The following is a 12893-nucleotide window of genomic DNA, read 5'->3' on the forward strand; positions in this document are numbered from 1 at the left end:
GCTGCCCGCGGCCGGGGCCGGGGCCGGGGCCGGGCGGAGGCCGGCGGCGCGGAGGATGGGCGCAGCTGCCGCCGCCGCGGAGGGCCGAGCCGCGGGCGCCGCGCTCCCCGCTCTGCCCCGCCGCAGCGCCCGCCGCCGCGGCTGCTCCGCCTGAGCGCGCCCGGCGCGGAGCGGCGCGGAGCCGCATGGCCCTGCCGCCGGCCGCCCCGCGCTAGCGGCTCCCGCACCGGCAGGCGCCGGCCCGGCGGCGGGGCTGCCCGCGCCTCGGCCGCGTCCGTCTGTCCATCCGTCCGTCCGTTCGTCCAGCGCAGCGCCCGGCGCGCAGGATCCCGCAGCGGGGTGCGGAGCGGCAGCGTTTGGCGAGGATTAACCTGGCGCAGGTACACGACAAGGTCAGCGCCGGCGGGAGCAGAACGGGGCGGGCTGCCCGGTGCGGGGCGATGCGGGCGGGCTGATGCGGGCGGGTTGTCCCGCGCCTCCCGCCCCCGCCGCGCGTGTGTGCGTGTGCCGCCGCCCGCCCGAGCCGCCGCGTGGGGCCGTCCCCGGGCCGCCCTGCCCGCCCCGGCCGCGGGCAGCTCCGCCGCGGACCCGCGGTAGGATGCGGGTGGTGAGCGCCGGCTCGGGGCGGAGCGGCGGGCAGCCCGCCTGCCGCCAGCGCCCGCAGCCCGCCGGGGCCCGGCCGCGGCCGCACCCGCAGGGGACGCGCTCCGGCCGCCGCCCGTCCCCGGAGGCACCAGGTAAACGGGGGAGTCGCGCCCGGCACATCTGCATTGCACCGCGGTACCGGCCCAGGGGACGGGGCGGGGGGTGTGGGGCGGCCCGGCCGGTGCCGAACGTCCCGGTCAGGGCGACCCCACGGCGCGGCGGGGGCGCCGGGATGACGCCCTTCCCGGGAGGGCGGCGGCCGGGGGAGCGCGGAGCGGCGGGCGGGTGCCCCGCGAACGGGCCGAGCCGGGCCGGGCCGAGCCGAGCCCAGCAGAGCCGAGCCGAGCCGCGCCGCGCTGCCGCCGCTGCCCGCGGGACGGCGCCGGCGGCCGCCCGTGCTGGCTGGGCTGGGCTGGGCTGGGGATGCTGCGGGGCCGGAGATGCTGCCAGGCTGCGATGCTGCGGGGCCGCCCGTGCCGCGGCCGCCGCCCCCTCCGCGCCGCGGTGCCGCCGCCCGGTTACCGGCACCGCTGGCGCTGCGGCGCTGCCCGAGCGGGCGGAGGCGCCGCCGTGCGCGGAGCCATCCCGGGGCGCTCCCGGGGGTGGCTCGGGGTGCTCGGGGGGTGCGGGGCTGTGCCAGAGGGCGCAGGAACCCGCGGTCCCCACGCCCCATCCTGCCGCCCCGTCCCGGCGCCCCTGGCCGCCGCTCTCTCCCCGCTCTCTCCCCTGGGCCGCCGTGGTCCCCTGCGTCCCGGGATGCGGCTGCGCCCCGCTCTCCTCCGGCCCTCCGAGGCGAACAGCGCTGTGTGCGGGAGAGGAAATGTAGGGCAGGATGGACCTTCCCCGCCGGCAGGTTCCCGCTGGGGAGGCGGCGGAGCAGCGGCGGAGGAGCCGGCGGAGCCTCGCAGCCATGTTGGTGTCGGAGCATCAGCCCTCGCTCCGGGAGCCCAGCTGCGGCCGGCAGCGCTGTGCGAGCGGGCACGGCTGGCCCAGGTGTGCTGGGCGAGCCTCTTCCCGGGCTGCTCCTTCCCAGCGTGGACTGGGCAGCGCTGGCTCTGCGGTTCCTCTGCATCCTGGGACACCAGCGCTTCCCTTCCTGCACTTTGGCCTCCTCCCCCCCAGTCTGTTGCATCTCCGGGGCACTCATTATGTTGTGTGTGGAGCAGAGAGATGTGTTGGTCCCAGCTGTGGTCATGAACCCGGCCTCACCAGTCTTGGAGAGGGGGGGACAGCAGGTGCCCCCGGCCAAGCCCAGCCCTGTGGCCTTAGGCTGAGTGCCGTGGGACTGGGCAGGCTGGCAGTCCCTGCCCTTGGCCATCGCGCTGTCGTGCTGGCGATGCTCCCCACCCACGCTTCCATTTCGCATGTTCCTGTGTGACACGTGGTGCCAGCTTGTTCCTTCTGAGCATCCTCGGGCGAGCGCTGCGTGGCCAGGGCTGCTCAGGCCAGCGCAGCCAGGCACCACACCGGCGAGGCAAAGCGAATCCATCCTGCAATTGAAGCCTCTTTGTTTCCAGCTGTGCATCTGCAGCTGGAGGGGTCTGGGCTGGCCGTGGCAGCAGCGATGCTGGCCGTGGCTGTGTCCAGGGGCGTGGGGCAGTGCTGCCCAAATGGACTGTGTGTGGTGGGACCGGTCTGTCCTGGTGTGCCAGGACTGCATCCCAGCCTGGACACCTGGGTGCCACCAGGACTCTGAGTGGCACCTGGTTTTGGGTACAGGCCACACCTCGGAGGTGGCCCATGGACTCTGGTGTTGCCAGATTCTGTCCTGGCAGGTAGAGATGTGCCAGACCTGGCAATTCCACTGCTGGTCTGGGAGTCAGGTTTGATTTTGCTCAAGCAGCTGTACCAGAGACTGAGTGTTCTCAGTGCCCAACACCTTCCCAATCCACGTTGCTAAATATATACTGTACTCAAGGGATTATGCATTTGTTTAAATGCATAATAAATGTGTTTAAATGCGTAAGACTGGATCATAATGCACACCAGAGCTTGCCAGTTTGGCCTCCAGTTACAAGCCTTTCTAAGATACATCTCCTGGCATATTACTTCATCTTTCTGCTTTCAGAAACAGCAGTTCCTGGTTTTATAATGACAGGGCAGTCAGTGAAAGCAAATCCTGGATATCTCAGGTACCCAGTACAAGTTAAAGCTGAACTAGTTTGCCTGTTCACCAAACACATTCAGCTACAGAAGTGGTTTTGAGATTGACCCATTCCATCAAACCCATGCAGCTGTGGGAGCAGGCTCCAGATTGCCCTATCCCAGTGGGAGCTGGTGGGCTGAGAGCTCGAGTCATCCTTGCAACCAAGAAAAGCTGCACTTGACTGCAGCACTGCTCAGGATGGTGTCTCAGGGGCTTGGTTTGAATTTTTCATGCAGGTCTGTTGTCTGGAGAGGCTCCCATTGGCTACTGGAGGTGTGAGTGGGGCTAGGGGCTAGGCTGAGAGGTGCTGCCCAGCCCAGGGTCCGGGCTGGCTGGGAATGTGGGGAGCCCAAGAAGAGATGTGGCTGAGCAGCATGGCAAGAAAATAACAGATCTTCCCTTAATTTTTGAGGAAGATTAGAGGGAATGTGAAAGCAGGTACATGGGAAGGATGGCCTGGGCATGCAGGGCGCCTGCCTTGGGGAGGTGGAGCATCCCGAGGTGCCTGGAGGGCTTGTCCCTGCCCTGGGGCACGTGGAGGTAGTTCGGAGGCTGGGGAGTTAATGGCTTCTCATTGCTGATCGATACCGCCTGTGCTTTCAGATGTGGTAACCGGCTCGGTTTTATGGAGCAATCTCTGCATATTCCCTGCACAAGCAGCTGGGCCGAGCGCCGCTCTAATGGCCTCGCTATTAGCGGGCTCAGAACCTGAGCCAGCCTGAAAAGGCTGTGTAAGTGCTGCTCAAGCGTTTTGGGCCAGGCATATTCCATGCATTAGGGAAGATTTGTACTCCTTGGACCAGACATCACTGAGTGTTATCTATTTATACACATCTAAATATATCCTCTGCAGTCTTCAGACTTTTCTAGCTAGTAGTAAAATTACTTTTCAATATCATGCTATTAGAACATGCTTGCTGACACTATCCGATGAAGTTTGTGCTAGGAGAGGCTTATGTGTGTGTGTTTTAAATAAAAACTTGTTCTTGAGGTACTTACCTAAAATGCTTTGGAAACAAAAGCTTGTTGTCTGTGTGGCTGGGTAGCAGGGAGAAATGTGGTTGAACAGAAGCAGCACTGGAGATGTGCTCAAGCCTGGAAAACCAAATCCAAACCTTATCCAAGTATAAGGTTTTGTTGCTGAAGAGTGAAACCATTCTTTCTAGAAATTTTTTATCAAATAATCATGCACTTTGCAGCAAAACAGAAACATTTGCTTCAAATTAGTCAGATATACCTTCTGGTACTCTGGAATTGAGATGTCATTCTGACAAACAAAATGACAAATCCTTGAAGTAACGTCAGTCATGGAATTCCGCTGCAGTGCCCAGATCCAGGCTGTTGAGGGTGTTCCCGCAGGCCCTGCTGGGCTCTGTCCCTGTGTGCAGCTCTCTGTGGCTGGTCTCGGTCTTAGAGGGGCTCCCGAGGAGCGCTGGAGACCTCGGCTCACGCCCAGGTGAGCCCTGGGTTGCTGCTGGGTGGAGGTCACAGTGATGAGTGCCTGCAGCCGACACGGAATAGTGCTGGCCATCGTTCTGCTTTCTGTGGCAGCTCTTGCTGTCGGTTCCTGGAGAAATAAGAGGGTGCACAGGAAAGGGCTGATGTTCACAGGGGAGCAGGTAAGATCAGGAGAGGAGAAGACAGGGCTCCTGGAGAAGGCCCTGGCCCCGAGCCCCTCGAGCCAAAGGCAGGTGCTGATCCCCCGGGCCACCCCTGATCCCTTGCTGGGGCTCTGGGCTCCATGAGCCAGAGGTCCCTAGTGTGGTGTCACGGTGTGGTGCCAGGAGCTGTGTCCTGCCCTTACTTGGGGGGTGTGAGGGTGACTGTGGTGTCCCAGGGGCTCCTGCCCGTGTGCCCCATCCCGCCTGGCTCGCTGGCCACTGAGGCAGAGGCTGGGCACGCCATGCCTGCTGCCTGAGCTGGGCACCAGCTGCTCTGCTTCAAGGGGAGAAAGGGCTCCTCAAGTCCTGTTTGTTTCGAGCTGGAGCATGTAGAAGGTGTTTTATCAAACGGCTGAGGCAGTCATGGGAGCCTTGGTGGGTGCCTCTGATTGCACAGCCCATGGCCAGGGGGACCTGGGAGTGTCTGACATAGCCCATGGCCAGGGGGACCTGGGAGTGTCTGACATAGCCCATGGCCAGGGGGACCTGGGATGTGTCTGACATAAGCCCATGGCCAGGGGGACCTGGGAGTGTCTGACATAGCCCATGGCCAGGGTGGACCTGGGAGTGTCTGACATTAGCCCATGGCCAGGGGGACCTGGGAGTGTCTGACAGCCCATGGCCAGGGCGACCTGGAGTGTCTGACAGCCCATGGCCAGGGGGACCTGGGAGTGTCGGACATAGCCCATGGCCAGGGGGACCTGGGAGTGTCTGACATAGCCCATGGCCAGGGGGGACCTGGGAGTGTCTGACATAGCCCATGGCCAGGGGGACCTGGGAAGTGTCTGACCATAGCCCATGGCCAGGGGGACCTGGGAGTGTCTGACATAGCCCATGGCCAGGGCGACCTGGAGTGTCTGACAGCCCATGGCCAGGGGGACCTGGGAGTGTCGGACATAGCCCATCGGCCAGGGGGACCTGGGAGTGTCTGACAGCCCATGGCCAGGGGGACCTGGAGTGTCTGACATAGCCCCATGGCCAGGGGGACCTGGGAGTGTCTGACAGCCATGGCCAGGGGGACCTGGGAGTGTCTGACATAGCCCATGGCCAGGGGGACCTGGGAGTGTCCTGACAGCCCATGGCCAGGGGGACCTGGGAGTGTCTGACATAGCCCATGGCCAGGGGGACCTGGGAGTGTCTGAGCCAGTTCCCAACGCTGCAGAGCTTGAGCCCAATGCTGTGGTTTTGAGTTTGCTCTTGTAGGTGAAGCTTCTCCCCAGGAACTGCCTCATGGCAAAACATTTCCATGAAAACATATGATTAGGTAGCTTTGCTTTAAAGTGGGATATCCTTTTTTCCCTTGAAGTTTTTATTTAGGCTTCTCTGTCAAGATCATGCTGGAATTGTTTTGGATTGGAGACAGATAAAACTCTTCAGTTTTTGTTGCCTCAGCATTGTTTCATTCCCAGACAGCTGATACTCCCTGCGTATTTATTTCTAGTTATTTTTACTCCTGGTCTCTGTAGTTGGCCATGGGGAGTGGAGAGGCAGGAGCCCACCACAGTGAGCTGTGACAGCTCTGGGACTCCTGCAGCAGGACTCACCAGCTGTGGGACAGCAGGTGTGCAAGAAAACCCAAACTACGAGGAAAAGGCATGGTGGAGAAAGTCACATTGAGAGGGATCCCCAGGGAGTGTTCTTTGTCACCTGGTGCCACCGGGCTTGGGATGGGATTGCTTTAGCACCACTGAGGAGTCACTCAGAGACGTTCTGCTGCACACGAGGTGCTGGTTTCTGTGTGTTTAATCCAGAGTTTAGAGTTTGCTTGGGATGTGAAGAGTCTGCCCCGGCACTGGATGCCAGGTGCCATGGGCACAGGATGCCAGGTGCCATAGGCACAGGATGCCAGGTGCTGCTGGAACAGGAAGGGGATGTGCCATGGGCACAGGAAAGCAGGTGCCATGGGCACAGGGCACAGGATGCCAGATGCCATCAGTACAGGATGCCAGGTGCTGTTGGCACAGAAAGGCAGGTGCTGTTGGGCACAGGGCACAGGAGGCCAGGTGCAAATCAGTACAGGATGCCCAGGTGCCGTCGGGAGCGCTGCCGGGGCTCTGGAGCTGCGTCGCTCCTGTTTTCTCCAGGCACTGGCAGCCCTGCTGTACCGCTCCCTGGAGGGCTGTGGGAGCGGGTCTGAGTAAGGCTGAGCGGGATTTGTCGCCCTGTCAGTGTGAGTCAGTGCTGCTGCTGGGTACGCCGCGTTTCCAGGAGCCTTCTGCTGCCTGAGTGCGTGCGAGCGCTGCTGCTGCGCTGAGCGTGCTGTGGGCAGGGGTGCTGTGCCGTGGGCAGGGGTGCTGTGCCGTGGGCAGGGTCGGTGTCACTGTGCCATGGGCAGGGTTGGTGTCACTGTGCCGTGGGCAGGGTCAGTGTCACAGTGCCCTGGGCAGGGTCAGGTGTTACTGTGCTGTGGGCAGGGGTGCTGTGCCGTGGGCAGGGGTGCTGTGCCGTGGGCAGGGTTGGTGTCACTGTGCCATGGGCAGGTTTGTTGTCACTGTGCCATGGGCAGGGTTGGTGTCACTGTACCGTGGGCAGGTTTGGTGTCACTGTGCCGTGGGCAGGGTCAGTGTCACTGTGCCGTGGGCAGGGTCGGTGTCACTGTGCCATGGGACAGGTTTGGTGTCACTGTGCCGTGGGCAGGGTCAGTGTCACTGTACCCTGGGCAGGGGTGCTGTGACGTGTTCAGGTTTCAGTGTTACTGTGCTGTGGGCATGTTTAGTGTCACGGTTTGCCCTGGGCAGGGTCAGTGTCACTGTGCCGTGGGCAGGCCTCGGTGTCACTGTGCCCTGGGCAGGGGTGCTGTGCCGTGGGCAGGGGTGCTGTGCCGTGGGCAGGGTCAGTGTCACTGTGCCCTGGCAGGGTCGTGTCACTGTGCCGTGGGCAGGGTCAGTGTCACTGTTCCATGGGCAGGGTCAGTGTCACTGTGCCGTGGGCAGGGGTGCTGTGCTGTGGGCAGGTTTGGTGTCACTGTGCTGTGGGCAGGGTCAGTGTCACTGTGCTGTGGGCAGGTTTGTTGTCACTGTGCCATGGGCAGGTTTGGTGTCACTGTGCCATGGGCAGGTTGGTGTCACTGTGCTGTGGGCAGGTTTGGTGTCACTGTGCTATGGGCAGGTTTGTTGTCACTGTGCCATGGGCAGGTTTGTTGTCACTGTGCCCTGGGCAGGGTCAGTGTCACTGTGTCCTGGGCAGGTTCAGTGTCACTGTGCCATGGGCAGGGTCAGTGTCACTGTTCCATGGGCAGGTTTGGTGTCACTGTGTCCTGGGCAGGTTTGTTGTCACTGTGCCATAGGCAGGTTGTTGTCACTGTGCTGTGAGCAGGTTTTACCGTGCTCGTGGCTCCTCCTGACACGTCAGCCTTGTGTCTCATCTCCGCCGTGGCCCAGCTGCAGTGACACTGCTCTTGGGGACCAGGCTCCAAACTGCACTTCCTGAGCAGTCACTGCTGCTTTCCTGCTGCTGAGCCTCAGCTTTGGCCGTGGCTGCCTTTGGGGACCATTTGCTGTGTCACAGGTATGCAGGGAGGGCTCTGCACACCAGCCTGGGCAGGCTGACACAGCTGAGCATCCTCAGCTGCGGTGTTGAAGAGCCAGGATAACAGCAAGGATTGCATTCAGTGGTTGGAGGGTGCAGCCTCCTTCCTGGTTCTGTGTTCCTTGCACAGAGCCCCCTGCTCATCTGCAGCTGGGTCCCACAGGTGTCCCACATACACCTTCCCTCCCTGCATCCCTGCTTTCTGAGCAGCAAGGATCCCTGCAGCAGGGTCTGCTCCTTCTGAGGTAGTTGAAATGAGCGGTTGCCTCCCTAAGGGCTGGCATTCCTGTTGTGTTCATTATTGCCCATTCCTGCCCTGCCTTGGACACACTTAACTTGTGCTATTTAAGAAGCATTCTGCAAACGTGCAACTTCTGTGGATTGAAGCAATCCCCTGTCCTTCCTGATCTAGAAAGAAAACATGATAAACACCATGGGAAAAGCCATGGCAGGTCAGGATGGATGGCTGCAGCTGCTGTTAGTGCCAGATGAGGATTGTGTTGATTTCCAAGGGAACAGATGAGGACGGTAGTTTTTAAATGAGCATTGTGCTGTGTGTCCAAATGGGTACAACTGAACTGCCCAGGTGAGTGCCCCTGTGATTGTGGCACCACAGCCCTCCGTGCTCACACTGCCTCTGTGGTGTCACCAACAGGCGCTGAGGGCTGAGCTGAATAAGCTTCATTTCTTCTAGAAGCATTAAAGAAGCCAATCAATGCACGTTGTGACTGCACTTAAGTCCCATCTGGAAAGTTATAGTAACAGTAAATAAAGAACAATAACAAGGAGTGAAATTGTGTGGCCAGCAGGATGAGAGACTTGGAATGCTGGGGAGAGGCTGGACTTGCTCCTTGCCATCTGGAATTTGGGTTGGGTGTTAATCAGGTATGGTGTTCCTGTGATGCCGGGCACAGAAAATCCAGCCAAGCCTCTGGGAGCAGCACCCAGGTCTCTGGTGATGTCCCTGTGTGGCAGGGACAGCACTGAGCACCCGGCTCCCAGCTGCCCTCCTGTCCCCATGCTCTGTTCCCCCCGTGCTGTTGGCGGGGCCAGCGGTGCTGTGTGCTCTGAGCCCTGCAGGGTGCCCAGCCTGTGTCCGTGCCCCGTTCTGTCCTGCCCTCAGCATGGCCAGCAGTGCTGTGTGCTCTGAGCCCTGCAGGGTGCCCAGCCTGTGTCCCGAGCCCCGTTCTGTCCTTGCCCCCAGCATGGCCAGCAGTGCTGTGTGCTCTGAGCCCTGCAGGGTGCCCAGCCTGTGTCCGTGCCCCGTTCTGTCCCTGCCCTCAGCATGGCCAGCAGTGCTGTGTGCTCTGAGCCCTGCAGGGTGCCCAGCCTGTGTCCGTGCCCCGTTCTGTCCCTGCCCTCAGCATGGCCAGCAGTGCTGTGTGCTCTGAGCCCTGCAGGGTGCCCAGCCTGTGTCCGTGCCCCATTCTGTCCTTGCCCCCAGCATGGCCAGCAGTGCTGTGTGCTCTGAGCCCTGCAGGGTGCCCAGCCTGTGTCCGTGCCCCGTTCTGTCCCTGCCCTCAGCATGGCCAGCAGTGCTGTGTGCTCTGAGCCCTGCAGGGTGCCCAGCCTGTGTCCGAGCCCCGTTCTGTCCTTGCCCTCAGCATGGCCAGCAGTGCAGGTGGTTCAGAGGCTGGAGAGGATTTTGTAGAGCAGAGCTGATCCTGCTGATGAGTGCCATGGAGCAGGGCACCTGCCTCCTGCAGAGCGTGGTTTCCCTCTGCCAAGGCTTTTGGAGTGTGCTGGGTTTCACTGATATGGTTTTGGTTACCAGCTGCAGTAGCAGGTTGTGTGAGGCAGCAGAAGGGGATTTCTGGGTGATGATGGATGAGGTGGGACTGTGTTGGTGAATCGAGTGTGGATGGGGGGCTGGAGGCCCTGCTGGGGCTGCAGTGCTGCCCTGCCCACGATGTTGGCTCTGGAAGGGCACTGGGTGCCCTGTGGGGCAGCACACCAGGGTGGGCAGCACTGGGAGCTGGGGGCACTGGAAGGATGGGTCTGAGTGCCAGCTCCTGCTGCTGGCAGCTCCACAGCTCTGGGGGCTGTGCTGGGGGTACTGGGTGTGCTGGTGGTGTGGAGCAGAGCAGAGTGCTGGCCCAGCTCCCTTCCCAGCTCGGCCCAGAGCTGGCTGCTGGCATACGACACTCGTTATCTCTGCAGCTCAGAAACGCAGTGCTCAGGGCATCCTGATGGATTTGTGACACCTCCCATGGGACTCTGTGCTCATAAACCAATTAAAGGATTACATCCTTGTAATGTGGAGAGTATTCTTTGTTTATTAAGTAATGCAGGTATAATTCAATTAGTGACAGGCTGACCTGCTGATGTCAAATGTGAGTGCCAGACAGGTTGGTCTCAAGCTCTGCCCCCCCAGATGGCAGCAGCAAGGAGCTGGGGGGAGCAGCTGCCCCTCCTGTAGCTCCCCATGCCTGACATGGAATTGTGAGGGCTTTTTATGGCTTTTACAGATGCATTTCCTTTACAGAGTCGCAGAGTCACAGAATTTGAAAGGACCTTACGGCTCATTCCACCTCCTACCATGGCAGGGACCCCTCCCACTGTCCCAGGCTGCTCCAGCCCCAATGTCCAGCCTGGCCTTGGGCACTGCCAGGGATCCAGGGGTGGCCACAGCTACTCTGGGCACCTGTGCCAGTGCCTGCCCTCCCTCATAGGGAAGAAGTTCTCCCATAGAAATGAAGTGGTTTATTGTTTTGAGGTGCTTCCAGGCTGGGCTGAGTGTTTACTGTTTGTCGTGGCTCAGCAGCCCCGTGTCACCAAACGGTGTCCAAAGCACAGCCTGTGTCCCCGTGGCTGTGTGGGTGGCTGCAGTCCCTCCTGTGCCCAGCTCGGCTGTGCCATGGGCTGCCCCGTGTTCCTGTGCCATGGGCTGGGTGCGGGCACTGCTGAGGGAGGGACGAGGTGTGCAGGGGCTGAAGCCTCTGCTGCCTTCCCCGAGGTCCTCAGTGGGAAATCCCTCTGGTGGCAGCCCAGGGGAGGCAGAGAGCTGCAGCCCTCTGGACAGGGCAGTTCAGGGGCTGGTGGGTGACTCGTGGTGCCCTGGCACCAGAGCAAAGCGCTGGCTGGGCACTGTCTGCCAGCAAGGATGGGGAGAAGCAGAAGTGTAAAATACCCTGGACATCAGTAAGGCTGTGCAGGAATCACTGTGGTGTAGAACAGGACTGATTCAGCAGATCTGGAGAATACATTAAAGTTCAAATCTCAGTAAGGGCTGGTGTGCTGCTAGGTGAGAGACAGTGCAACTCGGACAGCACGCCACCAGTGGGGACAAGTGGGTGCAAAAGGTGTTTCCAGACTGCCAGACCTTTCCAGAAAGATCAGTGTGTTTCAGTGTCCTGAATAATGAATGCTGGTCAGAAGTCTGCTCTGGTGTTCCATGCAATCTCATGACAGAATTGCGCTTAGTTTGCAGCACAGATCAAGCAAAACTTTATGTGTTGAATGCAAATACAGTGTGGAAAAGGAGGATCTGCACATGTGTGGGCTAATAGAGGCACAAAAGCAGCTCGTGTAGCCTGGTACTGCTGCTGGAACGTAAGCACCTGACAGCAGAATTATCTCTGAGGACCACAGACTGACTTGTAAACTGTGGAATAAATTGCTCTTATTTTGTAGCATTTACTTGCTCAGCTGCACTTCACAGGGATTTGCTTGTCTGGTGATTCCACCTGTCAGGTGGAAGCCCTGGGCTGCTGGGGGCTGGCAGGCTGAGCAGGGCAGAGGGCTCAGCCCTGGCAGTGAGCTCTCCCTGACAAAACAGGTAGAGGGGCCGGGAGGGTGATCGTGGCACTGGGGCCAGGAGGGTGATCATGGCACTGAGACCAGGAGGGTGATCGTGGCACTGGGACCAGGAGGGTGATTGTGGCACTGGGACCAGGAGGGTGATCATGGCAATGGGGCCAGGAGGGTGATCGTGGCACTGGGGCCAGGAGGGTGATCGTGGCACTGGGGCCAGGAGGGTGATCGTGGCACTGGGACCAGGAGGGTGATCATGGCAATGGGGCCAGGAGGGTGATCGTGGCACTGGGGCCAGGAGGGTGATCGTGGCAGTGGGACCAGAGGGTGATCGTGGCAATGGGGCCAGGAGAGTGATTGTGGCAGTGGGACCAGGAGGGTGATCGTGGCAGTGGGGCCAGGAGGGTGATCGTGGCAATGGGACCAGGAGGGTGATCATGGCAATGGGACCAGGAGGGTGATCGTGGCAATGGGACCAGGAGGGTGATCATGGCACTGGGACCAGGAGGGTGATCGTGGCAATGGGACCAGGAGGGTGATTGTGGCAGTGGGACCAGGAGGGTGATCGTGGCAATGGGACCAGGAGGGTGATCGTGGCAATGGGACCAGGAGGGTGATCGTGGCACTGGGGCCAGGAGGGTGATCGTGGCAATGGGGCCAGGAGGGGTGATCGTGGCAATGGGGCCAGGAGGGTGATCATGGCAATGGGACCAGGAGGGTGATCGTGGCAATGGGACCAGGAGGGTGATCGTGGCCATGGGACCAGGAGGGTGATCGTGGCACTGGGACCAGGAGGGTGATCATGGCAGTGGGACCAGGAGGGTGATCATGGCACTGGGACCAGGAGGGTGATTGTGGCACTGGGGCCAGGAGGGTGATCGTGGCAATGGGGCCAGGAGGGTGATCGTGGCAATGGGGCCAGGAGGGTGATCATGGCAATGGACCAGGAGGGTGATCGTGGCGCTGGGACCAGGGGGGTGATCATGGCAATGGGGCCAGGAGGGTGATCGTGGCAGTGGGACCAGGAGGGTGATCATGGCACTGGGACCAGGGGGGTGATCGTGGCACTGGGACCAGGAGGGTGATCATGGCACTGGGACCAGGAGGGTGATTGTGGCACTTGGGACCAGGGGGTGATCATGGCAATGGGGCCAGGAGGG

General features: G+C 60.8%; 1 protein-coding gene across 1 annotated transcript in view; it reads left to right on the plus strand.

Moving 5' to 3' along the window:
• The first annotated feature begins 243 nt into the window (after positions 1-243).
• LRFN5 (leucine rich repeat and fibronectin type III domain containing 5) overlaps positions 244-12893 on the plus strand; it is a 37595-nt gene continuing 24945 nt past the window's right edge. Inside the window, 1 exon segment of the mRNA XM_033063253.2 lies at positions 244-392. The gene's annotated coding sequence lies outside the window, so the exon portion shown is untranslated.

Source organism: Catharus ustulatus, chromosome 6 (genome assembly GCF_009819885.2).
Source record: "Catharus ustulatus isolate bCatUst1 chromosome 6, bCatUst1.pri.v2, whole genome shotgun sequence".
NCBI classification, from domain to species: Eukaryota; Metazoa; Chordata; class Aves; order Passeriformes; family Turdidae; genus Catharus; species Catharus ustulatus.